Source organism: Asparagus officinalis, chromosome 7 (assembly GCF_001876935.1).
Source record: "Asparagus officinalis chromosome 7, Aspof.V1, whole genome shotgun sequence".
Lineage (NCBI taxonomy): Eukaryota > Viridiplantae > Streptophyta > Magnoliopsida > Asparagales > Asparagaceae > Asparagus > Asparagus officinalis.
The window spans coordinates 18,498,593-18,525,681 of record NC_033800.1 but is presented as its reverse complement, the minus strand read 5'-3'; the positions used below and the strand labels follow the sequence as shown (position 1 = coordinate 18,525,681).

The 27,089-nt window shown below is 41.5% G+C and overlaps 1 protein-coding gene across 2 annotated transcripts in view; it reads right to left on the bottom strand.

The window, feature by feature from the left end:
• The window catches only part of LOC109848461 (transmembrane protein 87A), a 35,385-nt gene continuing 10,903 nt past the window's right edge, over positions 2,608 to 27,089 (bottom strand). The window contains exon 6 of one of the 2 annotated variants that reach the window (XM_020417963.1): positions 2,608 to 2,946. The gene's annotated coding sequence lies outside the window, so the exon portion shown is untranslated. Of the gene's footprint in view, positions 2,947 to 18,018; positions 18,051 to 27,089 lie in introns of those variants that run through there. The other variant, XM_020417964.1, reaches the window with a different exon arrangement.

The window sequence follows — 27,089 nt, the reverse complement described above, 5'->3', positions numbered from 1 at the left end:
TTGCAGCTGAAGATCTACATCTCGAGCAGCTAGATGTAAAGACAGCTTTCCTCCACGGTGATATAGAGGAAGAGATATATATGCAGCAGCCAGAGGGGTTTACTCAGAAGGGAAAAGAGGAGATGGTATGCAGATTGAAGAAGAGCTTGTACGGCCTAAAACAAGCTTCAAGACAATGGTACAAAAAGTTTGATGGATTCATGCACAGGAACGGTTATTCCAGGTGCAATGCTGATCATTGCTGTTTTGTCAAAGAGTTTGACAAGAGTTACATCATCCTGCTCCTATATGTCGACGACATGCTTGTGGCCAGTTCAGACTTGAGAGAGATCAAGAAGCTGAAGAAGCAACTGTCGAGTGAGTTTGACATGAAGGACCTAGGCGCAGCGAAGCAGATATTGGGAATGAAGATCAGCAGAGACAAAGTCTTAGGCACACTACGACTATCTCAGGCCGAGTATATTCGACGGGTGCTTGAGAGATTCGGGATGAGTGGTGCTAAGGCCGTCAGCACACCGTTAGCTAGTCATTTCAGATTGACTAAGGAGCAGTGCCCCGAGACTGATGAAGAGAAGGAATACATGGCTAAGGTTCCATATGCTTCAGCCATTGGAAGCCTTATGTACGCCATGGTATGCACGAGACCTGACATTGCCCATGCAGTGGGAGCTGTGAGCAGATTTATGTCAGATCCAGGAGAGCAGCACTGGGAAGCAGTAAAGTGGATTCTGAGATACCTGCGAGGTACTATAGAAGATTGCTTATGCTTCAGGAGAGGCAAGTTAGTCCTACAGGGTTTTGTTGATGCAGACTATGCTGGTGAGATAGACCAGAGAAGAAGCACTACATGATATGTATTTACTTTGGGCTCTACAGCTATTAGTTGGATTTCTCAGTTGCAGAAGATCGTTGCCTTATCAACGACAGAGGCTGAATATGTTGCTGTGACAGAGGCAAGCAAGGAGATGATATGGTTGCAGGGTTTCTTAGAAGAGCTGGGACAGAAGAATGAGAAGAGTGTCCTACATTGTGATAGCCAGAGCGCAATTCATTTGGCAAAGAATCCCGCTTTTCATGCAAGGACCAAACACATACAGGTCCGCTACCACTTCATAAGATCAGCGTTGTACGAGGACATGTTGGAACTTGTGAAGATTTAAGGAAGCAAGAACCCAGCTGATATGCTTACCAATGTTGTCACTACAGAGAAACTGAAGTTGTGTTCAACTTCAGTTGGCCTCAGCACTTGATAATATGGAGGCCGTCGCCGCAGAGAGAGTTGGAAGAGATTGATAGATTAGTCTCCAAGTGGGAGATTGTTAGGATATGTGAAGCCTAACTATCAGACATGCCCTACATTTCAGAAGAGAGGAGGAACAAAGCTGGAACAGGATGAACAGGATCGACGATGGCGGAGTTCAAGCAAAAACGACGAAGGAGGCAGTTTTCTGCATTGCGGTCGACCGGCCATGGCGCGGCGGTCGACCGACGTCGTGCACAGCTGGGTGCACAGGCCAGGAGCTCATCGCGGTCGACCGCACGTGGCGCTGCGGTCGACCGCTCAAAGTCCAGAGAGCAGGCCGGAGTTTTGTCTTCGTCGCGGTCGACCGCACATGGCGCTGCGGTCGACCGCCCAAAGTCCAGAGAGCTCGATCAGAAATAGGATTCGTCGCGGTCGACCGCACGTGGTGCTGCGGTCGACCGGAGTCGGGTTTTGGCCCAGTTTCGAATTATGACCGTTTTTGTTATGTTTGCCTTTTTTGTTTGGTAAACCCTTAGTCCTATAAAAGGTTGATTAGGGGCATGATGTTAAAGAGACGAAAAAATAAGAATTTTCTCCTGCGGCGGGCCGTGGACGAGTTTCTCACATTGAGAAGCCGAACCACGTAAATCTTGTGTGTTTGAGATTGTTTGATTTTTCTCTTTTTCCTCCTAAATCTCTATTTCCAAATCGCATCAGGGGGTATTGTGCATCCCAACACCTATTCCTCATCCCACTTAAGTTGACACAATTTTCAACACAAACACACCACACACACACCACGCGACGCGCGGCGCGCGGCACAACACACACACACACACCATCACACACACACACATATATTATATATATATATATATATAATATATATATACTATATATATATATATATATGAGATAAATAGAGAAAACTTGAATAGGCAAGTTGCTCAAGCAACTTGGTAGTGATTGGCGCCTAATTTTGGTCTCTACATCTGCATTGGAGTTGGTGAATGATGGTTAAGGCCTATCTTCGGGTGTGAATGTAGGGACAAATTACGGCCAGCATTACTACCGACAATTGCTCTAACACAACACACACACTCCTCTCTCTCTCTCTCTTCTCTCTCTCTCTCGATCTCTCTCTCTCTCTCTCTCTCTCTCTCTCTCTATATATATATATATATATATATATATATATATATATATATAATATTATATATATTATATAATGATCATATATTTGAGCAATTGATAGCTACATTCAAAAAGAATGGTGATTACTCTACTCGAAATGAAAATGAGGATGCTAAAGGAATTTTCCGTCAATCATGACAAATTTAAGGGGGTTTTTATAATTTGCACAATGATACTGCAATGGGGTTAGTATCACTATATTCCCTTCTCAAGATTCATAATGTCATTGAGCAGAGCGATAATTTTATTAAACAATATTACTATTCTCCTATCTCTTGGTCACAAGTACATTTGAATTATACAAGTCATGCAGCATGCTGATTATGCTTCTTTGATTTTCAGAACATCATTTTAAAACTCATCTCTCCCAACCTCGACTGCCAAATGAACAATCCTATCCATGGTTGGGAGTAGAGTATATAAAGATCATCGTTCAATCATCTGAGATTTTCTGCTGATACATCTCAGTGTAGCTAATTACAAGCTCCTGACAGTAAACCAACACATTCCTGAAAAGGGGAAAAGAAAAAGAAAAAGGAAAAAAAAAGTTTAGTCTTTTTCATTTAGAGAGGTGTTTGCAGAAGACTATTATAAACATTTTTTAAGAGAAAACTACCACAAATTTTCAAAACTGCAGAAAATATCATGAACTATTGAAAATTGTTGCTAATATAATATATATATATATATAATCATATATATATATATATTATTATATATATATATATTATAATCATTTCTCACCCTGGTGTCTTGACTTTTACCAAATTGATAATGTAATTGGCAACAATTTTCAACAGATCATGATAATTATTTTTTTTCTTGCCAGTTTTTTGGAAAAATTGTGGTAGTTTTCTCTTAAAAAATGTTTATATAGTCTTCTGCAAACACCTTCTCTAAATGAAAAAGACTAAACTTTTTTTTTCCTTTTTCTTTTTTCTTATTTCCCTTTCAGGAATGTGTTGGTTACTGTCAGGAGCTTTGTAAATTAGCTACACTGAGATGTTATCAGCATGAAAATCTCAGATGACTTGAACGATGATCTTTATATACTCTACCTCCCAACCTATGGATAGGATTGTTCATTTTGGCAGTCTGAGGTTGGAGAGCATGAGTTTTAAAATGATTGTTATGAAAATCAAAGCAAGCATATCAGCATCCTGCCATGACTTGTATAATTCAAATGTACTTGTGACCAAGAGATAGGCAGAATAATAATTATTGTTTACATAAATATATCGCTGCTTGCTCAATGACATTATGGAAGCTTGAGAGGGAATATAGGATACTAACCCCATTGCAGTATCATTGTGCAAAGTATAAAACCCCCTTGAATTTGTCCATGATTGACGGAAAATTTCCTTTAGATCCTCATTTTTCATTTCGAGTAGAAAGGTAAATTCCCATTCTTTTTGAATGTAGTAATCATATCTCAAATAAATTAATCATATATATATATATAATATATATATATATATATATATATATATAATATAATATATATATATATAGAGAGAGAGAGAGAGAGGAGAGAGAGACGAGAGATCCCGAGAGAGATGAGAGAAGAGAGAGAAGAGAGGATGTGTGTGTTGTGTATAGAGCAATTTCGGTAGTAATGTGGCCTAATCTTGTCCCATACATCACACCGAAGAATAGAGCCATAACCATCATTCACCAACTCCAATGCCAGATGTAGCAGACCAAAATTAGGCCGCCATCACTACCAAGTTGCTTGGAGCAACTTGCTATTCAAGTTTTCTCCATTTATCTCATATATATATATATATAGTATATATATATATATATATATATATATATATTATAATATATGTGTGTGTGTGTGATGTGTGTGTGTGTGTGTTCGTGCACGCGGCCGCGCGTGGGGTGTGTGTGGGTGTGTTTGTGTGTGAAAACTTGTGTCAACTTTAAGTGGATGGGAATAGTGTTGGGATGCACAAACCCCCCCTGATGCGATTTGGAAATAGAGATTTAGGAGAGAAAAGAGAGAAAAAATCAAACAATCTCAAAACACACAAGATATTACGTGGGCTTCGCTTCTCAAGTTGTAGAGAAACTACTTCACACGGCCGCCCGCAGGGAGAAAAAATTAAAATTATTTTTTCGTCTCTTTTACATCATGCCTAACAACCCTTTTATAGAACTTAAGGTTTTTAACCACAAAAAAGGAAACATAACAAAACAGGTCATTAATTCGAATCTGGGTCAAACCCAACTCCGGTCGACCGCCGCCACCAACATCCGGTCGACCGCGACGAATCTTTTCATGATCGAGCTCTCTTGGCTGGGCGGTCGACCGCAGCGCCATGTTGCGGTCGACCGCGACGAAGACAAAAACTCCGGCCTGCTCTCTGGACTTTGAGCGGTCGACGCAGCGCCACGTGCGCGTCGACCGCGATGAGCTCCTGCGCCTGTGCACCCAGCTTGGCACGACGTCGGTCGACCGCCGCGCCATGGCGGTCGACCGCAATGCAAAACTGCCTGCTTCGTCGTTTTTGCTTGAACTCCGCCATCGTCGATCCTGTTCATCCTGTTCCAGCCCTTTGTTCCTCCTCTCTTCTGAAATGTAGGGCCATGTCTGATAGTTAGGCCTTCACATATCCTAAAACAATCTTCCCACTTGGAGACTAATCTATCAATCTCTTGCAACTCTCTCTGCGGCGACGGCCGCCATATTATCAAGTGCTAGGGAACTGAAGTTGAACACAACTTCAGTTTCTTGTAGTGACACACTTGGTAAGCATATCAGCTGTTGTTCTTGCTTCCTTAAATCTTCACAAGTTTCCAACATGTCTCGTACAACGCTGATCTTATGAAGTTTGGTATGCGGACTGTATGTGGTTTGGTCCTTAGCATGAAAGCGTAGATTCTTTGCCAAATTGAATGCGCATACTGGCTATCACAACTGTTAGCGCACAACTCTTCTCATTCTATCTGTCCCAGCTCTTCTAAGAACCCTGCAACCATATCATTCTCCTTGCTTGCCTCTGTCACTAGCAACATATTCAGCCTCTGCGTTGATAAGGCAACCATCTTCTGCAACTGAGAAATCAAACTAATAGCTGTTAGAGCCAAGTAAATACATATCATGTCAGCTGCCTTCTTCTCTCGGTCTATCTCCACCAGCATAGTCTGCATCAACAAAACCCTGATAGGACTAACTTTGCCTCTCCTGAAGCATAAGCAATTTCTATAGTACCTCGCAGGTATCTCAGAATCCACTTTACTGCCTTCCCAGTGCTGCTCTTCTGGATCTGACATAAATCTGCTCACAGCTTCCCACTGCATGGGCAATGTCAGTCTCCCCACGTGCATACCATGGCGTACATAAGGCTTCGTGGCTGAAGCATAAGGAAATCATTAGCCATGTAATCTTTCTCTCAAGTCTCGGGGCACTGCCTCCTTTATTCAACATCTGAAATGATATTGCTAACGGGTATAACGTGTGCGCTGAGGCCTTAGCACCACTTATCCCGAAATCTCTCAAGCCACCCGTCGAATAATACCTCGGCTAGATAGTCGTAGGTGCCTAAGCTTTGTCTCTGCGATCTTCATTCCAATATCTGCTTCGCTTGCGCCAGGTCCCTTCATGTCAAACTCAACTCGACAGTTGCTTCTTCAGCTTTCTTGATCTGCTCTCAAGTCTGAACTGGCCACAAGATGTCGTCGACATATAGGAGGCAGTGATGACTGTAAACTCTTGTCAAACTCTTTGACAAAACAGCAATGATCAGCATTGCACCTGGAATAACCGTTCCTGGTGCTGAATCCATCAAACTTTTCCTCCGCTCCAATTGTCTTGAAGCTTGTTAGGCCGTACAAGCTTCTTCTTTCAATCTGCATAACCATCTCCTCTTTTCCCTTACTGAGTAAACCCCTCTGGCTGCTGCATATATATCTCTTCCCTATATCACCGTGCGAGGAAAGCTGCTTTACATCTAGCTGCTCGAGATGTAGATCTTCAGCATGCAACAATACTCAGGAACTGTTACTGCATGGTAAGTCAGTTTGTTTTGACTAACTGGGAGAGAAGATCTCATGTGTAATCAATCCTTCTCTCTGCTGCAAATCCTTGACCACCAATCTGGCCTTGTATCTCTGGAAAAACCATCATGTTCCTCTTTAATTCTGGTACACCCATTTATTGCTCAAGGCCTTATTTTTTCCCGGTTGCGTAGCTTCGCCAATTCCGAATGTCTTGTTGTGTGTTCAAGGATTTTATTCATCTTTCGATGAGCCCGAGCTCCCACGATTGCTCGCAATCATCCACTCGAAGGCCTCATCATAACTTTCTGGTTCTCTACCGTCACTCAACAATAGGTAGTTGGAAGATGGAGCTCTGGTCTGTATGATGGGTACTTCGGGATTAGGCTGGGGACTCTAGCCTGACCGCCTCAACTCTCTGACGGGCGGAACAGGCCTCTTCATCTTCATCCGCCCCCTCTGAAGTGGTCCCATCCATCCATCTCAATTCTTCCTTCTCAGAACTAGCTTTCGGGATTGCCTCCTACCTGAGCATCATCTGACTCAAATACGTAGGATCCACTCTGCCATCGAGCTAGGAGCTGAACATGCATCACGGCTCTTTGTAGCAGGACTGATTCGTTAAAGACCACATTCCCTGCTTCTTTGATGATTTTTTTATTCTGCTGTCTCAGAACTTGTAGCAAACTCATCTCCGCCATAGCCAACAAAGAAACATATTTTAGGACTTCAGCGATCGAGTTTGCTCATAACATGATCACTCAGATGTAACATATGAAACACATCCAAATATATCTCAGGATTGAAAAGATTTACCTGCTTTCCACTCCATACTTCTTCAAAGGTATTTTGTGCTTCCAAAAGGACTGTGTAGCTGTCCCCGGTTTGATCAAGAGGCACGCTGTGTTGACTGGTTCTGCCGCAGAATTGCTTTTGGAAAACCTGCTTGTAACCGCAACTTCTGGCTGCTCATCATGTCAAGGTTTCCTGTTCGATGCGTTTCATTGCTACGCCATTCGCTGGGTTTTACCTGGCACTGTCCCTCTCTAATCTAATGCCGCTGTCATAACAGAAACTTCTTGAACTCGAGTCTTCATACTCGCCAGCCGTTGTCAGAACGAAGCTTCTTGTATCCCTTCAAACCGCGTTCTCGTTATCTCAAACCATAGCTTCACATCTCTTGAAGACTTCAAACACTTCTGATTTCGTGTTTAATGAAATAGACCCAAGTCTTACCTCGAGTTGTATCGATCTATGAACGGTCACAAATACTAACCTTTCGCCGGTGAGGAACTGATGCTGGACCCCACACATCTGTGTGAACTAACTTCAAGCTTCCCTTCCTTAGGGGTTCTGCCAACCCTTTGAAGCTACTTCTCTTTTGTTTCCCTAGAATTGCAGCTTTCACACTAGGTCAATATTCAGCCGATCTTCAAACCTGGTAACTTCACGTTCCGATTGCTAACTTATTAGGCCTTTGCTTACTCATTCGACCTTAACCTCTGGTGCCCACAAATTTGCGCGTCTTCAGGCCTCAAGCCACTTGCCAATGGCAGCCTCGTGCATCTATCAGTCATGTAGAGACGATCCGTCTTCGGTCACACGGGCAACAACCATGGATCCCTTTGTAACCTTCCATGTATCACAATGCAAAGGCTTGATACGTAATCCCTCTTTCGCCAATGTCCTATAAAGGAAAATCCAGATTTTTCCTCAAGCTAGGCAACATGTCGCACATCGCTCAGCTTTCCACTATAGACCCATTGCAGCTTTGATTGCACGACTCCTTTCAACAATATACGAAGGCTGATCATCACCAAGGGTAGCTTTTTCTAGGCTTTCCTGCAAAACATAGCTTCTCAAATAAAATCTCCATTTGAGGCTTACGCATGAAACGAAGCTCCTGAATCAGCACCCACGAATTTCAGTTTTGCTCTCCAACGACAGATTAGGGGCTATCATCTTGATCTCCTCTAGGCCACCGGTTCGCGTTCAGTTTTTCTCCTTAGTCTTCTCTTGGGTTCTCGGCACTGTTTTTCATAGTGGCCAAAACTTTGCCACAATTTCCAGCATCAATTCCTTCTTGCCCTTGTGGTTCCTGCAACTTTGGCCTTCCGTCCTCGAGTTAGATCTTCCTCGCGCATATTCCCATCTATTTCTGTTTTTTCTTTCTGTTTTCTTCTCTGCTCTCAAGATTCAATGCCGGACCTTGAATTTAGAATTCCTTCTCTCTTGCCCTTTCTAATCTCCTCAGTCAATAATCATCGTCTACCACCTCTGAAAACTTCAGTTATTGATTTGCCACGATGATCCGCCTAATCGAGCATAACGTACCCTTCCAACTCTCGCGGCAATTGACCAAGTATCAAGAGGGCTTGGATTTTCATCTGTCAACTGAATATTGACCGAGTTTAGTTGACCGTGATCTCGTTAAGACTGCTTCAATGTTCATTGATTTCTGATCCTCGGAACATCCTCAAATTAAATAGCTTTTTAATGAATGCTACCTTATTCGCCCGCCAGCAAGCGGCTGCTCATACGATACTGGGACAACGCCGCCTATGAGATCCGCGCGTATTTCTGATTCTTGATGTGAACGCTACTGATTTAGACAAGGTCAACCTTGCATCCTCCAATGGCCTTCTCATCCATAGCTTCCAATCCGCCGCATGCCTTCATACTCTAGTCGGCTTCTTCCCCAATGCGGTAGGTATAGATCCTTCTGATGGGTTAGAGGTAGTTTTCCATCTGCATCTATCCAGAAAAAAAATGGAATTAAAGGGAGAAAAACCCGAAGTTTGTTCATCAAGCTTCTTCAATCTTGGATGGCCTTCCTCAGATCCCATTTGTCTCTGACCTACAAATCGCTCGCGCCGAAACCTGAATCGCTCTGATACCAATTGCTTTGGGGATGCACAACCCCCCTGATGCGATTTGGGAATAGAGATTTAGGAGAGAAGAGAGAAAATCAAAACAATCTCAACACACAAGATTTACGTGGTTTCGCTTCTCAATGTCGAGAAACTACGTCCACGGCCGCCGCAAGTCGGCGAAAAATCACTATTTTTTCGTCTCTTTACATCATGGCCCTAAATCAACCCCTTTATAGACTTAAGGGTTTAACCAACAAAAAAGGAAACAGACAAAACAGGTCATAATTCGGAATCTGGGCCGTCAAAACCGACTCCGGTCGACCGCCGCCACCACATCGGTCGACCGCCCGACGAATCCTATTCCTGATCGAGCTCTCTGGGATTTGGGCGTCGACCGCATGCGCCATGTGCGGTCGACCGCCGACGAAGACAAAACTCCGGGCCTGCTCTCTGGACTTTTGAGCGGTCGACCGCAGCGCCACGTGCGGTTGACCGCGATGAGCTCCTGGCCTTGTGCACCCTAGCTGTGCACGACGTCGTCGACCGCCGCGCCAATGGCCAGTGACCGCGATGCAGAAAACCGCCTCCTTCGTCGTTTTTGCTTGAACTCCGCCATCGCTCGATCATGTTCATCCTGTTCCAGCTTTGTTCCTCCTCTCTTCTGAAATGTAGGGCATGCTGCTGATGTTTAGCTTCACATATCCTAACCAAATAGTGTGTCCACAAAGTTTTTAATCACTCATTATTGCCTAGCGGATCTTGTATTATATTAAAAATGTGTTTTATATATAATAAATGTGTGGTTAGGAACCTTGGTGGACGCATGGTGCGACATTCAACTTAAGTTTGATAGGAGTTTTGCGCTCTCTCTCGTCTCTCTCTCTCTATATATATATATATATTATATATTATATATTATATGTATTGTGTGTGTGTGTGTGTGTGTGTGTGTGGCAATTGTGTGTGTTTTTATGTGGGAGCTGTCCGTAATTGCTATTATTTGAATTTTAGTTTCTAAATCCAAGTTATTTTGTAGAAATTAAAAGAGAGATAAGTGGTCATGTGAAAGACTCTAGTGAGATTTTATCATATAAACTTCAGAAAGATGCTTCTGTAACTTACTTTGTTATTGCCTAAAGTTTATTATATGGAATTTTTAAAAAAAGCACGATTTTGCCTAAATAATTAGCAAATCGCGTCATTTTACTAATTATTTAGCAAAATCGGTCTCTTTGGCCAACAAAGTCAAAAAGAGTGTCGATTTTAAAAAACGCCCAGCTCAAAACATACGGACTATTATTCCCATAAGTTTTGGGGTGAACTAACACTGATTTAGTTCACTCAGAAAACATACGGGACTAATTAGTCTCCTATTGTTTAGGAGCACTTCATTTTTGTCCGTTATTGTTTTGCCGTGGGTTTGCTGGGATAACAGATGAGTGCTCAAAACATAATGTGCGAGTAGAGTCCCGTATGTTTTTTGGGTACACTAATCGGTGATTAGTTCACCCAACATACGGGACTAGTAGTCCTGTGTCAAAAGAGATCGATTGCTAAATAATTAGTTAACAATGGTCTGATTTTGCTAATTATTTAGCAAAACTCGATCTTTTTTAAAAAAAAAATCGCCTTTATTATAAGCTCTGTCAAAATGTCTTATTTAGTCCAATTATCCTGCCAATAGAATAAAGTTTATAGCATAATAATCTTCTATTTATATTGCAAAAAGAAAAGATAATTTAAATTTTTAATAAATATTGGACAAGTTTTGGAGGAATGGCCAAACTGCTTAACAAAAACAGCGCCTCACTCGTCAGCGTGAGCGGTCACGTGCAATTGCATTTGGCGGCGGGAGAACCGACTTCTATCTTTTTTTTTTTTAGTCCACATCGCCTGCGTTATCAGCGCAACATGCAGCCACGGGGATAAAAAAAGGCCACGTTCACAGGCCCGTTTCGAAGCATACCTTTCTCGCCTTTTGGCCTTAAGATCAAGTGTAGTATCTGTTGCTATCAGGTTTAATATCTTGATACGTGGGTCATCGGCTTACTATGATGTTAAATAATTTTGTTGGGGAGGACCCGCTACATTGCTTGCTATTGGGGTTCCTCAAGCGTCCGCCTATGTTTTGCGGACTGCGGCACGGGCCTGGCGCACCCCCTTACGACAAATCAAATTAAAAATTTTTGTGTGTTGCAAATAAGTATCGCCTTGGGTGTTACAATTGTTGCATGGGCCTGGCCCACCCGCGACCAAATAACATTTAAATTTTGCGGGCTGAAATAAGGAGTCAATTTAGAAGGCTTACGTCCGCATTTTAGTACCACTAAACTTCTTTGATTATGTATAGTTCGTTTTAACTTTGATCCCTTCTACGATGTAAGAATATTACCATTATAAGGCCCGTTGCGATAATAGAGTATTTGGAAGTTAAGAAATAGGATTAGGGAAGTAGTAACTTCCAATAACTATGAAGTAGGAAGTGCGGAAATAGTATTTTTTTGTTTGTTTTATTTATTTTTAGAAGTAATGGAAGTAGAACTCTTCCTCTTCATTTACTTTTGTTTGATAATATTTGGAAATATTATAGAAAGTAATTTTAATACATTGTTGTTTTCTATTTTATTCTTGTTTGATGTCATTGAAAATCTCTTCCTCCGGACGTAGTTTCTCGACATTGAGAAGCGAAACCACGTAAATCTTGTGTGTTGAGATTGTTTTGATTTTCTCTCTTCTCTCCTAAATCTCTATTCCCAAATCGCATCAGGGGGGTTGTGCATCCCCAAAGCAATTGGTATCAGAGCGATTCAGGTTTCGGCGCGAGCGATTTGTAGGTCAGAGACAAATGGGATCTGAGGAAGGCCATCCAAGATTGAAGAAGCTTGATGAACAAACTTCGGGTTTTTCTCCCTTTAATTCCATTTTTTTTCTGGATAGATGCAGATGGAAAACTACCTCTAACCCATCAGAAGGATCTATACCTACCGCATTGGGGAAGAAGCCGACTAGAGTATGAAGGCATGCGGCGGATTGGAAGCTATGGATGAGAAGGCCATTGGAGGATGCAAGGTTGACCTTGTCTAAATCAGTAGCGTTCACATCAAGAATCAGAAATACGCGCGGATCTCATAGGCGGCGTTGTCCCAGTATCGTATGAGCAGCCGCTTGCTGGCGGGCGAATAAGGTAGCATTCATTAAAAAGCTATTTAATTTGAGGATGTTCCGAGGATCAGAAATCAATGAACATTGAAGCAGTCTTAACGAGATCACGGTCAACTAAACTCGGTCAATATTCAGTTGACAGATGAAAATCCAAGCCCTCTTGATACTTGGTCAATTGCCGCGAGAGTTGGAAGGGTACGTTATGCTCGATTAGGCGGATCATCGTGGCAAATCAATAACTGAAGTTTTCAGAGGTGGTAGACGATGATTATTGACTGAGGAGATTAGAAAGGGCAAGAGAGAAGGAATTCTAAATTCAAGGTCCGGCATTGAATCTTGAGAGCAGAGAAGAAAACAGAAAGAAAAAACAGAAATAGATGGGAATATGCGCGAGGAAGATCTAACTCGAGGACGGAAGGCCAAAGTTGCAGGAACCACAAGGGCAAGAAGGAATTGATGCTGGAAATTGTGGCAAAGTTTTGGCCACTATGAAAAACAGTGCCGAGAACCCAAGAGAAGACTAAGGAGAAAAACTGAACGCGAACCGGTGGCCTAGAGGAGATCAAGATGATAGCCCCTAATCTGTCGTTGGAGAGCAAAACTGAAATTCGTGGGTGCTGATTCAGGAGCTTCGTTTCATGCGTAAGCCTCAAATGGAGATTTTATTTGAGAAGCTATGTTTTGCAGGAAAGCCTAGAAAAAGCTACCCTTGGTGATGATCAGCCTTCGTATATTGTTGAAAGGAGTCGTGCAATCAAAGCTGCAATGGGTCTATAGTGGAAAGCTGAGCGATGTGCGACATGTTGCCTAGCTTGAGGAAAAATCTGGATTTTCCTTTATAGGACATTGGCGAAAGAGGGATTACGTATCAAGCCTTTGCATTGTGATACATGGAAGGTTACAAAGGGATCCATGGTTGTTGCCCGTGTGACCGAAGACGGATCGTCTCTACATGACTGATAGATGCACGAGGCTGCCATTGGCAAGTGGCTTGAGGCCTGAAGACGCGCAAATTTGTGGGCACCAGAGGTTAAGGTCGAATGAGTAAGCAAAGGCCTAATAAGTTAGCAATCGGAACGTGAAGTTACCAGGTTTGAAGATCGGCTGAATATTGACCTAGTGTGAAAGCTGCAATTCTAGGGAAACAAAAGAGAAGTAGCTTCAAAGGGTTGGCAGAACCCCTAAGGAAGGGAAGCTTGAAGTTAGTTCACACAGATGTGTGGGGTCCAGCATCAGTTCCTCACCGGCGAAAGGTTAGTATTTGTGACCGTTCATAGATCGATACAACTCGAGGTAAGACTTGGGTCTATTTCATTAAACACGAAATCAGAAGTGTTTGAAGTCTTCAAGAGATGTGAAGCTATGGTTTGAGATAACGAGAACGCGGTTTGAAGGGATACAAGAAGCTTCGTTCTGACAACGGCTGGCGAGTATGAAGACTCGAGTTCAAGAAGTTTCTGTTATGACAGCGGCATTAGATTAGAGAGGGACAGTGCCAGGTAAAACCCAGCGAATGGCGTAGCAATGAAACGCATCGAACAGGAAACCTTGACATGATGAGCAGCCAGAAGTTGCGGTTACAAGCAGGTTTTCCAAAAGCAATTCTGCGGCAGAACCAGTCAACACAGCGTGCCTCTTGATCAAACCGGGGACAGCTACACAGTCCTTTTGGAAGCACAAAATACCTTTGAAGAAGTATGGAGTGGAAAGCAGGTAAATCTTTTCAATCCTGAGATATATTTGGATGTGTTTCATATGTTACATCTGAGTGATCATGTTATGAGCAAACTCGATCGCTGAAGTCCTAAAATATGTTTCTTTGTTGGCTATGGCGGAGATGAGTTTGCTACAAGTTCTGAGACAGCAGAATAAAAAAATCATCAAAGAAGCAGGGAATGTGGTCTTTAACGAATCAGTCCTGCTACAAAGAGCCGTGATGCATGTTCAGCTCCTAGCTCGATGGCAGAGTGGATCCTACGTATTTGAGTCAGATGATGCTCAGGTAGGAGGCAATCCCGAAAGCTAGTTCTGAGAAGGAAGAATTGAGATGGATGGATGGGACCACTTCAGAGGGGGCGGATGAAGATGAAGAGGCCTGTTCCGCCCGTCAGAGAGTTGAGGCGGTCAGGCTAGAGTCCCCAGCCTAATCCCGAAGTACCCATCATACAGACCAGAGCTCCATCTTCCAACTACCTATTGTTGAGTGACGGTAGAGAACCAGAAAGTTATGATGAGGCCTTCGAGTGGATGATTGCGAGCAATCGTGGGAGCTCGGGCTCATCGAAAGATGAATAAAATCCTTGAACACACAACAAGACATTCGGAATTGGCGAAGCTACGCAACCGGGAAAAAATAAGGCCTTGAGCAATAAATGGGTGTACCAGAATTAAAGAGGAACATGATGGTTTTTCCAGAGATACAAGGCCAGATTGGTGGTCAAGGATTTGCAGCAGAGAGAAGGATTGATTACACATGAGATCTTCTCTCCCAGTTAGTCAAAACAAACTGACTTACCATGCAGTAACAGTTCCTGAGTATTGTTGCATGCTGAAGATCTACATCTCGAGCAGCTAGATGTAAAGCAGCTTTCCTCGCACGGTGATATAGGGAAGAGATATATATGCAGCAGCCAGAGGGGTTTACTCAGTAAGGGAAAAGAGGAGATGGTTATGCAGATTGAAAGAAGAAGCTTGTACGGCCTAACAAGCTTCAAGACAATTGGAGCGGAGGAAAAGTTTGATGGATTCAGCACCAGGAACGGTTATTCCAGGTGCAATGCTGATCATTGCTGTTTTGTCAAAGAGTTTGACAAGAGTTTACAGTCATCACTGCCTCCTATATGTCGACGACATCTTGTGGCCAGTTCAGACTTGAGAGCAGATCAAGAAAGCTGAAGAAGCAACTGTCGAGTTGAGTTTGACATGAAGGGACCTGGCGCAAGCGAAGCAGATATTGGAATGAAGATCGCAGAGACAAAGCTTAGGCACCTACGACTATCTAGCCGAGGTATTATTCGACGGGTGGCTTGAGAGATTTCGGGATAAGTGGTGCTAAGGCCTCAGCGCACACGTTATACCCGTTAGCAATATCATTTCAGATGTTGAATAAAGGAGGCAGTGCCCCGAGACTTGAGAGAAAGATTACATGGCTAATGATTTCCTTATGCTTCAGCCACGAAGCCTTATGTACGCCATGGTATGCACGTGGGGAGACTGACATTGCCCATGCAGTGGGAAGCTGTGAGCAGATTTATGTCAGATCCAGAAGAGCAGCACTGGGAAGGCAGTAAAGTGGATTCTGAGATACCTGCGAGGTACTATAGAAATTGCTTATGCTTCAGGAGAGGCAAAGTTAGTCCTATCAGGGTTTTGTTGATGCAGACTATGCTGGTGGAGATAGACCGAGAGAAGAAGGCAGCTGACATGATATGTATTTACTTGGCTCTAACAGCTATTAGTTTGATTTCTCAGTTGCAGAAGATGGTTGCCTTATCAACGCAGAGGCTGAATATGTTGCTAGTGACAGAGGCAAGCAAGGAGAATGATATGGTTGCAGGGTTCTTAGAAGAGCTGGGACAGATAGAATGAGAAGAGTTGTGCGCTAACAGTTGTGATAGCCAGTATGCGCATTCAATTTGGCAAAGAATCTACGCTTTCATGCTAAGGACCAAACCACATACAGTCCGCATACCAAACTTCATAAGATCAGCGTTGTACGAGACATGTTGGAAACTTGTGAAGATTTAAGGAAGCAAGAACAACAGCTGATATGCTTACCAAGTGTGTCACTACAAGAAACTGAAGTTGTGTTCAACTTCAGTTCCCTAGCACTTGATAATATGGCGGCCGTCGCCGCAGAGAGAGTTGCAAGAGATTGATAGATTAGTCTCCAAGTGGGAAGATTGTTTTAGGATATGTGAAGGCCTAACTATCAGACATGGCCCTACATTTCAGAAGAGAGGAGGAACAAAGGGCTGGAACAGGATGAACAGGATCGACGATGGCGGAGTTCAAGCAAAAACGACGAAGCAGGCAGTTTTGCATTGCGGTCGACCGCCATGGCGCGGCGGTCGACCGACGTCGTGCCAAGCTGGGTGCACAGGCGCAGGAGCTCATCGCGGTCGACGCGCACGTGGCGCTGCGTCGACCGCTCAAAGTCCAGAGAGCAGGCCGGAGTTTTTGTCTTCGTCGCGGTCGACCGCAACATGGCGCTGCGGTCGACCGCCCAGCCAAGAGAGCTCGATCATGAAAAGATTCGTCGCGGTCGACCGGATGTTGGTGGCGGCGGTCGACCGGAGTTGGGTTTGACCCAGATTCGAATTAATGACCTGTTTTGTTATGTTTCCTTTTTTGTGGTTAAAAACCTTAAGTTCTATAAAAGGGTTGTTAGGCATGATGTAAAAGAGACGAAAAAATAATTTTAATTTTTTCTCCCTGCGGGCGGCCGTGTGAAGTAGTTTCTCTACAACTTGAGAAGCGAAGCCCACGTAATATCTTGTGTGTTTTGAGATTGTTTGATTTTTTCTCTCTTTTCTCTCCTAAATCTCTATTTCCAAATCGCATCAGGGGGGGTTTGTGCATCCCAACACTATTCCCATCCACTTAAAGTTGACACAAGTTTTCACACACAAACACACCCACACACACCCCACGCGCGGCCGCGTGCACGAACACACACACACACACATCACACACACACACATATATTATAATATATATATATATATATATATATATATATACTATATATATATATATATGAGATAAATGGAGAAAACTTGAATAGCAAGTTGCTCCAAGCAACTTGGTAGTGATGGCGGCCTAATTTTGGTCTGCTACATCTGGCATTGGAGTTGGTGAATGATGGTTATGGCTCTATTCTTCGGTGTGATGTATGGGACAAGATTAGGCCACATTACTACCGAAATTGCTCTATACACAACACACACATCCTCTCTTCTCTCTCTTCTCTCATCTCTCTCGGGATCTCTCGTCTCTCTCTCCTCTCTCTCTCTCTCTCTATATATATATATATTATATTATATATATATATATATATATATATATATTATATATATATATATGATTAATTTATTTGAGATATGATTACTACATTCAAAAAGAATGGGAATTTACCTTTCTACTCGAAATGAAAAATGAGGATCTAAAGGAAATTTTCCGTCAATCATGGACAAATTCAAGGGGGTTTTATACTTTGCACAATGATACTGCAATGGGGTTAGTATCCTATATTCCCTCTCAAGCTTCCATAATGTCATTGAGCAAGCAGCGATATATTTATGTAAACAATAATTATTATTCTGCCTATCTCTTGGTCACAAGTACATTTGAATTATACAAGTCATGGCAGGATGCTGATATGCTTGCTTTGATTTTCATAACAATCATTTTAAAACTCATGCTCTCCAACCTCAGACTGCCAAAATGAACAATCCTATCCATAGGTTGGGAGGTAGAGTATATAAAGATCATCGTTCAAGTCATCTGAGATTTTCATGCTGATAACATCTCAGTGTAGCTAATTTACAAAGCTCCTGACAGTAACCAACACATTCCTGAAAGGGAAATAAGAAAAAAGAAAAAGGAAAAAAAAAGTTTAGTCTTTTTCATTTAGAGAAGGTGTTTGCAGAAGACTATATAAACATTTTTTAAGAGAAAACTACCACAATTTTTCCAAAAAACTGGCAAGAAAAAAAATAATTATCATGATCTGTTGAAAATTGTTGCCAATTACATTATCAATTTGGTAAAAGTCAAGACACCAGGGTGAGAAATGATTATAATATATATATATATAATAATATATATATATATATGATTATATATATATATATATTATATTAATATATATATATATATATATAAAATGGATATGTTTGGTATCAAGTATAAACTTGTTGTTGGGTAGTGAGGTGACTTATTCTCATCCACTCATTCAAATAGTCCCCACTTGAAAATGACCATCCCTTAATTATTAATTATCCAACCCATGTGCACCCACATGAATGTGCATGGTAATTTAGTAATAAAAAAAATTCACGGTAGTTTTCTCTTATATAAAACAATTATTGTAGTTTTCTGATTTGTCCTCAAGTGTGGAGTTGTGGAGTACCTGACAGGTTAGTGAACCAGGAAAAGGGCCATTTATACTTGCAATGCGGCCAGTTATATTAACTTACTAAAAGCTTCTTCACATCCGAGATGTTTCACTCCGTTCTTAGATACGCTAATCACAGATGAAACACTGTGATATTGCCAAGGACCAGTTGTACTTCTCAGGAGATCAGACACCGTGGTAAATGTGTGTGAAGGAATGTGAAGAGGCTTTTATGTTTAGCAGCTAAAAATTTACCAACTGTATGTACATTGTGTGAAAAGTTCCTCCAATATTTAGGACTGTCTGAAAATGTTCTAACAAGAGAAATTCAATCATCTCATTTCATCACAAAAATTCAGACAGTATTTACCATCAGTGATAATATTGTGTAAACACAAGAGTACCTTAAGCATAATATTCTGGTCAAGCACATCCAAGAATCTAAATTGGGATGTTACAATGTCCCCGTCTAATAGAATGATCAGAGGCGGAGCCGTACAAGTTTACCCGACAACCTGATCCAAATCGGACCACATTTTTGTGTTTGGATCATTTAGTTTATACCTGATAGCTTATTGGAAGGAGTGAATCCCAAATTAGATCTGCTTTCTTGATTTTCATTGGATCAAGATACAGATTCATGAGTATGCAATCTTAAATAAGTTGAAAATGCATATTTGGCTTCATATTCTCAAAATATCTTTCCTCCACAAGGCTATTTGTTTATCATTGTTGTGACTGATGCTTTGAGAAACCAAACCAACGATCGCCGAGAGAAAGACCAAACAAAACACAAACACCAAGGTTTTACGTGGTTCGGCAAATTGCCTACGTCCACGGGGCAAGAAGGGGGTGGGTTTTCACTAATAGAGAAGGAGAGTACAAATTGAGATTACAAATCGCTCAAACGAACCAACTAATCTCACCAACAAATCTCTCAATCTCTCAACCAATAACCCTAACAAATAGCTCAGAAAGATCTCTCTTTTTCTGTGCTCCAAAACCCCAAAACTCTCCTCACAAAACCCTCAAATCGTATTGGTATTTATACCAAAACAGAAACCCAAACAGACTGCAAATAGGAACCTGAACTTTCCAAAAAACCCGTCATAAGTCGACTTATCAGTCTGCATAAGTCGACTTGGCAGAGCGAAAAACAGCAACTGGAGAAGAGATCATAAGTCGACTTATCAGACCTGATAAGTCGACTTGGCAGAGCAAAAAACCAACAATCCAGAGCAGAACGTAAGTCGACTCATGCACCAACATAAGTCGACTTACCATAAGTCGACTTATGCCTGTGCATGAGTCGACTTATGACCAAAAATCTGCTTTTTCCAATTCTTCTCCACAATTCTCCACCTCGGCGAAGTTTTCCCAAAACTGAGCCGACACCAACCAAACAAATGCCTCACATGCTGAGACCCAAATGAGAGTGCGAACACTCACCCCAAATGTCGATGTCGCTCACCAAATCGGCTGCATCAAAATGACTGCCTACGTATCCTTTGCCCAAGGAATCAAGCCTTCACGTAGTTCACCCAAACGGCCTCCAAAGGCCCTCAATCAAATAGAAAAGTCTGCAACTCTTCTCCAATATCACCAAACGATCTGCAACTGATAGTATTCCCAATGACCCCAAATTGAGACAAATCAAACACCTCCACCTGAGGTAAACCAATGGCCATATCCAAACTATATCTACCAGCTGCAACTGAATCCAAAACCAATCCATCATCTGCATCCAAAACCAAATGATCTCCAACCTGTGTCACCTTAGCTGGAATCCCAAATGACGCAGTATGATCTGGAGTATGTGGAGTAATCTCCACCCAACGTGGAGTAGCATCACTCTCCACCTGCTGCGATATCCAAATGACCTGATCAACACTCTCCACCTGCCGAGAGTCAAAAGTGACATACCTGCTCAGAACAAAATCAGAAGCTCCCAAACGATAATCAACTGAGCCTCCGAACCCCAAACGCGCAATCGGATCCAATCTCACATCCACGATGTGACCAAATGCTGGGTATCCAAATATCCGACGCGACCCAAAATCTGAAGCAGCTCCACCAGATCTAATAACTCCTAAAGCAGCAGTCGGCGACCTATGCATAAGATGACCCAAATATGTCGAAGCCCGCACACCAATGCCAATGCTCGACATCAAACGCCGATCCTCCTCCAGAAAGGAACGACCCATCGAAACTGTCATCTCATCTCGTCGCCCCAAAGTCTCCACACCAATGAAGTGTCTCCTATTGCCGTGAGCTCGGCACCAACGCAAGAAAGGACCCCTACCAAAGCTGAAACAATGAGTTACCTTTCTGCCAATACACTTCTTCCAATTGTTGTTGACTTCTAGGACTTTACACCAACGGGAACTGGTCGCGACCCAATAATGCCTAGAACAATCACCAACTGTGGAAACCAAGATACGATTACCTCCCAATGATGCCTCCTTGGAAGGCCCCCAAATGCCTGACTGAACACCTCCAAAAAGACCCCTCGCTCGATGGATAGAAGTGCCAAACTCCACCACGGTCTCGCTCATCCTAATGTGCTCACAGGACTTCAATCTGCAGGTCATAGCACTCCTCAACAACCAATGCACGGTATTACCAATCATATACCCCAGCACCAAACAATGCCACAGTCTAGCCGAATCTGATGAAGTCGTCATTTCCCTATCAATCACCGTGCTTCCGTGCAAATAATACAAATTTCTTCTTCTGACGCCCTTCATCACAATCATGGACCCAAATGTAACCTTCAAGCGTGCATCCGCCAAGGTCACCCTATAGCCAGCTGCCTCCAAAGCTCCAAGTGAAATGATGTTCTTCTTCAACTGAGGAACGAACCTCACTCCAACCAACTCCCGAATCACCCCGTCACTCATCCTGATCCGAACAGTACCAATACCACCAATAGAGCATTTGTGATCATTCCCCATGAGCACGAAATCCCCTCTTTCCAACTCCTGAAAGCTGGAGAACCAATCCCTCCTAGGGCAAATGTGGTATGTAGCACCCGAATCCAATATCCACTCTGTAGAGTAGGCAACACAAACTGACGGCAGTGCAGATAACGAGTAGCCCGAAGAATCCGAATCTGAATCGTTGCCACTAGCCTTGACAACATTCGCCTCTGAAGCTTGAATAGCTTTTCCCTTATTCTTCCCGGCTCGATCAACTAACTTTGGGCAATCGGCTTTCCAATGTCCATCTTCTTTGCAAAAGGCACATTGATTCTTACGAACTCCAAGATGTGCCCCTCTAGACTGCGACCTCCCACTACGGTTTGGACCCTTTGCTCTTGCGACCAACGCCCCCGCTACCGGCTCAAACGAAGTCTCCTTATCCTTCTTTCGAAGCTGATAATTCACAAGTGCAGCGGTGACCTCACTATACGAAAGAGATGCCTTCCCATTAATAAGAGTAAGAACGAAGGTCTCATATTCCTCGTCAGGCAAGGAACTCAATAGCAACAACGCCTTGTCCTCATCTTCAATCTTAACATCCACATTCGCCAAATCCGCAAGAAGCTTCGTGTAGTGGTTCATGTGATCACCAATGGAGGTTCCTTTCTTCAACTGGAAGCGGTAAAGCCTCCTCTTCAAATGCAAGCGATTCTCCACACTCTTGGTCAAATACTTGCTCTCAAGGATCTCCCAAATCTTCTTTGCAGAAGTCTCATTGATCACATCATACTTTAGATCTTGAGTGAGACAAGACCTAATCACACCACACGCCGTTCGATTCATCTTTTTCCAAACCTTCTCATCAATGTTGTCCGGTTTCCCGTCCAACTCCAACGTATCTTCCAAATTTTGCGCGTTGAGCGCATCCATGACTTCGCATCGCCAAAGTCCAAAATTGTTTGTGCCATTGAACTTTTCCACATCAATCTTCATTGAGTGGATATTCAAGCTTTGGACGGTCTTCACGCCGGAAGTACTGCCCACAACTCCTTCTTTCTCGGCCATAATCCTCAAGGCACCACCAAACCAATGCGGAAACAAACGAGAAATAGATCCAAACTGAAAAAGACGAGATTTTTACAAAAAAAGATCCCACCTTTATCACCAAACGAAGCCCTAGATGAACTTCCAAAGCGATCTACTCCTCCAAATAGCCCAAGCGTTGCCCGTGCTCTGATACCACTTGTTGTGACTGATGCTTTGAGAAACCAAACCAACGAACGCCGAGAGAAAGACCAAACAAAACACAAACACCAAGGTTTTACGTAGTTCGGCAAATTGCCTACGTCCACGGGGCAAGAAGGGGGTGGGTTTTTCACTAATAGAGAAGGAGAGTACAAATTGAGATTACAAATCGCTCAAACGAACCAACTAATCTCACCAACAAATCTCTCAATCTCTCAACCAATAACCCTAACAAATAGCTCAGAAAGATCTCTCTTTTTCTGTGCTCCAAAACCCCAAAACTCTCCTCACAAAACCCTCAAATCGTATTGGTATTTATACCAAAACAGAAACCCAAACAGACTGCAAATAGGAACCTGAACTTTCCAAAAAACCCGTCATAAGTCGACTTATCAGTCTGCATAAGTCGACTTGGCAGAGCGAAAAACAGCAACTGGAGAAGAGATCATAAGTCGACTTATCAGACCTGATAAGTCGACTTGGCAGAGCAAAAAACCAACAATCCAGAGCAGAACGTAAGTCGACTCATGCACCAACATAAGTCGACTTACCATAAGTCGACTTATGCCTGTGCATGAGTCGACTTATGACCAAAAATCTGCTTTTTCCAATTCTTCTCCACAATCATTAGTTTCCATGTTTAGATGTGTCTGGTACGATAAAACAAACTTCAATATTCTATTTGATATTTGACAAAAAATGGTGTATTCTGGGAGTAAATAGAAACCTTCATGTGTAATTAAAAAAAGAAAACCCAACTCTGTATTCATTAAGTATAGGGAATTCCAAGTGTGTTTCCTCGATTTCTTGATAATGCAAATACAAACACGGATATAATCTGGACATTGAACTAACTATCATGGAATTGGATCGGATGATTTTGAACCAAGCAAACGTTTGGAAAGGAAAATAAGTTGACTCCAATATACATATGCAAGTAAACAAGTTCATTTTATTAAACTAGTATAGTGCACATGCTTTGCACGTGGACATATCTTTTTTATATTTAATATTATATTATCTAATAAATGATATATAAATATTATATAAAGTTATTTTATTACACTATTTATTAAAAAATTAAGTTATATTAGTATTAGTACTTATACTATTATTAACATACATTTAATAGTTATTTAAATTTGCTTATTATTATGTTATTAAACAATTTATTTAAGAGTATAATTATTAAATAATAATGTAATCATTAGTTTAAGTAACACTATTCAAATAATTAAATAATTTATATTATTAAATATTTATGCCATCTAGATATTTTATTACAACATTAGTTCAACAATGGCAATAATTCTTAATATTATATGACTTTATGTTGTAAAGAATATTACCTAACATCGTCTTAGTAATAAAAATTGTACGTTATAAATTGAGAATACTTTTATTTAGAAAAATTGCTTTATATAAAAATATTGGATCCTTGAAATTTATGAGACATTTACTTTCCAACAAAAAGTGCATGTCTCATAATTTTCAAAGATTCAATATTTTTATATAAAACAATTTTCCTAAATAAAAGTATTTTTAATTTATAACGTCCAATTTTTATTACTAAGACAATATTATAACGTTGAACAAGGTAATATTTCTTACAATACAAAGAACCAATCCCTATTTATAATATTATTAATAATTATAATTATGTACAACAATTTATTAAAAAATAATTTTACTATTTCAATACAAGTAATATTCTTTATAATAAATTATAATATATTTATAAAATTTTATTATCATTATAAATTATTAATATAATCTAGTGAATGACCAAATATTCTGGGAGAACGAAGAGAAAAGTATGTCTCATAACTTTCAAGAATGTCAGAAATCCCAATGTTCTAATATTTTATATAAAAGAATTTTCCATAATATATATATAATATATATATATATATACACCCTAGGCTCCCACATAAGACGCGGCCTAAAATCACATCATTTCTTAATTTTTTTTACATTTCGCTCCGTTGGAACTTGATCTACACATTCCTAAACCAAACCACACCAATTTTTGGGTGAACCGTCGTGTTTTGACCATTATCCAAAGTGAACCCGTCTGTGTTTGGACCATTATCCAATCGCCCTGCAATTTTAACGGTTCGAATGAATAGAACTTTTTGCACGGCCATAACGAATGTCAAACAACACAACGGGTCACCCTAAAATTGGTGTGTTTGGTTTAAGAACGTGTAGATAAAGTTAACAGAGCGGATCGCCATAAAAAATTTAGAAAAATGATGTAATTCTAAGCCACGTCCTTAGGTGGGAGCCTAGGTGTCACCTTAGATTCACTTTCCCATATAGGAGAAAGTGAATCTTAGATGACACCCTAGGTCGCCACCTAAGGACGCGCGCCTAAAATCACATCATTTCCTAATTTTTACGATCCGCCTCCGTTGAACTTAATCTACACATTCTTAACCCAAACACACCAATTTTGGGTGAACCGTCGTGCTTGACCATTTATCCACTCGCTGCAATTTTAACGGTTCGAATGAATAGAACTTTTGCACGGCTCAACGAATGGTCAAAACACAACGGGTTCACCCTAAAATTAGGGTGTTTGGGTTTAAGAACGTGTAGATTAAAGTTTAACGGAGCGGATCGCATCTATTTTTTTTAGAAATGATGTAATTCTAGCGCGTCCTTAGGTGGGAGCCTAGGGTGTCACCTTAGATTCACTTTTCCCATATAGGGAAAGTGAATCTAGGTGAACCCTAGGCTCCCATCTAAGGACGCGGCTAAAATCACTCATTTCTTTTTTTTTTTACGATCCACTCCGTTGAACTTGATCTACACATTCCTAAACCAAACACACCATTTTTGGTGAACCGTCGTGTTTTGACCATTATCCACTCGCTGCAATTTTAACGCGTTTCGAAAGATAGAACTTTTGCACGGCTAACGATATGGCAAACACAACGAGTTCACCCTAAAATTGTGTGTTTGGTTTAAGAACGTGTAATAAAGTTCAACGGAGCGGATCGCAAAAAATAAAATTAGGAAATGATTAATTCTAGCCGCGTCCTTAGGTGGGAGCTAGGGTGTCACCTTAGATTCACTTTTCCCTTATAGGGAAAGTGAATCTAAGGTGACACCCTAGGCTCTCCACCTAAGACGAGGCCTAAATCACATCATTTCCTTTTTTTTTTTACGATCCGCTCGTTGAACTTGATCTACACATTCTTAAACACCAAAACACGAATTTTTGGGTGAACCGTTGTGTTTTGACCATTTATCACTCGCCTGCAATTTTAACGGTTTCGAACCCTTTTTTTTTTTACGATCCGCTCCGTTGAACTTGATCTACACATTCTTAAACCCAAACACACCAATTTTTGGGTGAACCCGTCGTGTTTTGACCCTTCATCCACTCGCCGTAATTTTAACGGTTTCGAATGAATAGAACTTTTTGCACGGCTCAACGAATGGTCAAAACACAACGGGTTCACCCTAAAATTGGGGTGTTTGGGTTTAAGAACGTGTAGATAAAGTTTAACGGAACGGATCGCATAAAATTTTTTAGGAAATGATGTAATTCTAGGCCGCGTCCTTAGGTGGGAGCCTAGGGTGTCACCTTAGATTCACAATTTTCCTAATATATATATATATATATATATATATATACACCCTAGGCTCCCACATAAGGACGCGGCCTAAAATCACATCATTTCTTAATTTTTTTTTACATTTCGCTCCGTTGAACTTGATCTACACATTCCTAAACCCAAACACACCAATTTTTGGGTGAACCCGTCGTGTTTTGACCATTTATCCAAAGTGAACCCGTCGTGTTTTGACCATTTATCCAATCGCTGCAATTTTAACGGTTTCGAATGAATAGAACTTTTTGCACGGCTCAACGAATGGTCAAAACACAACGGGTTCATGTTTTGACCATTCGTTGAGCCGTGTAAAAAGTTCTATTCATTCGAAACCGTTAAAATTACAGCGAGTGAATAAAGGGTCAAAACACGACGGGTTCACCCCAAAATTGGTGTGTTTGGGTTTAAGAATGTGTAGATCAAGTTCTCAACGAATGGTCAAAACACAACGGGTTCACCCTAAAATTGGTGTGTTTGGGTTTAAGAACGTGTAGATAAAGTTCAACGGAGCGGATCACAAAAAAAAAATTTAGAAAATGATGTAATTCTAGGCCGCGTCCTTAGGTGGGAGCCTAGGGTGTCACCTTAGATTCACTTTTCCCATATATCAACGGAGCGGATCACAAAAAAAAAATTTAGAAAATGATGTAATTCTAGGCCGCGTCCTTAGGTGGGAGCCTAGGGTGTCACCTTAGATTCTCTTTTCCC